The 1,578-nt window shown below is 41.8% G+C and overlaps 1 pseudogene; it reads left to right on the top strand.

The window, feature by feature from the left end:
• Positions 1-489: 489 nt before the first annotated feature.
• LOC144505697 (U2 spliceosomal RNA) lies at positions 490-693 on the top strand (annotated as a pseudogene).
• Positions 694-1,578: the final 885 nt, after the last annotated feature.

Genomic DNA, 1,578 nt, shown 5'->3' with positions numbered 1-1,578 from the left:
GTCAGCCAATGATGGATTTTACCAATGAAAAGCTTTCCCAGTGTGTGATCGCAAATGTCCCCTGTGGTCACCATCGGCTCTTTAAATTTTAATTTGAATCTCGTGAGAACTGGTAAAACGGAAGGGAGCAGAAGTGTCACCTGCTTCCAGTTCCGCCATCAAGAACGACAGGTCACAGATAAAATACCGCCCACAGCTTGACATCGGAATGAAACAATTTGATGCATCATGTCTATATATGGAATCATCGAATGACAAATGCTTTTGTGAAAGTCCCTTAAGGTTGAACCTGTAATTACTAACATTCCGGGGTTCAGTGTTTTGTGAACTTTTTCCTGCAGCAGAGCTAAGTGGGCGGGAAAGTGTTACTCTCAGAAACGTCAAGCCACTGTAAATGTAAATCTATAAATTATAAATCCAATTTCATCTCCAAACATGACCTACCACTTGCAAAGCAGCAATTTACATTCACATAGCACAATTAACCTAATCGCTTCTCGGCCTTTTGGCTAAGATCAAGTGTAGTATGGATTGGATGCTGCACTTGGTTGAGGTCATTAGGTTACACTGAAGCTTCATATGTTTCATATGAAGCAATTTTTAAAAGCGGCATCTCGGCCTTTTGGCTAAGATGCAAATGAGCTCAAGTCTTGGAGGAGGTATTACTTTCCCTCCTCCAATCAGTTTGGCTCATGTAGATCAGGCCCAGGACAGGGCAATTTGGTCGCTTGCCCTGTCTTGTCAGCCTGGATCGGAAATGTCTCAACTTGTTGAGACTCTGAATTGGATTTGATTTGATTGAATTGGAAAAGTACAAAAAAAAAATTAACCTAATAAGACACCTAAATTCATTTAACAAGAGCAGTATGAACTATAACATCTAAAGAAGGTGGCCAGGAAGTAGGTTTTGAGGAGGATCTTAAAACACCAGAGAGAGGTGGAGAGGATTCTTGGAGAATTCCAGAGTTTACAGCCAAGGCAGCTGAAAGTACACATGTTAATGGTGGAACAATTAAAATCAGAGATGCTCAAGACACCAGAACTGGAGGAAAGTACACATCTCATGGGCCTGTAGGTCTGGAGGAGATTACAGAGGTAGGGGGGTGTGAGGCCAGGGAGGGACTTGAAAACAAAAGTGAAGGTTTAAAATTGAGGCATTGTTAGACCCAGTGGTGAGTGAACAGAAGGGTTACAGATGAATGTGGTTTTGAGCGAGTTATGATACAGGCAAAGGAGTTCTAGGTGAGCTTAAGTTCACGGAAAATAGAGTATATAAACTCAGCCAGTAGAATATTGGAATGACATGGGCAAGGATTTCAACAGCAGATGAGCTGAATGAGGATCAGGGTCGAGCAAAGTTACAAAGATGGCAGTCATGGTGAATTTGCTGATATGTGGTTGGAAAACCATCTCAGGGTCAAGCACAACACTGAATTAGCACTAAAATAAGCAAAATACTGTGGATGCTGGAATCTGAAACAAGCATAAAGGACGCTGGAAAAACTCAGCAAGTATGCCAGCATCTATCAGGAGAGAAACAGAGTTAACGTCTCAAATTCATCGACTGTCAGAACTGAA

Source organism: Mustelus asterias, chromosome 16 (genome assembly GCF_964213995.1).
Source record: "Mustelus asterias chromosome 16, sMusAst1.hap1.1, whole genome shotgun sequence".
Taxonomy (NCBI): Eukaryota; Metazoa; Chordata; class Chondrichthyes; order Carcharhiniformes; family Triakidae; genus Mustelus; species Mustelus asterias.
Note: the sequence above shows the minus strand (reverse complement) of the source record. Positions and strands in the feature narration are given on the sequence as shown.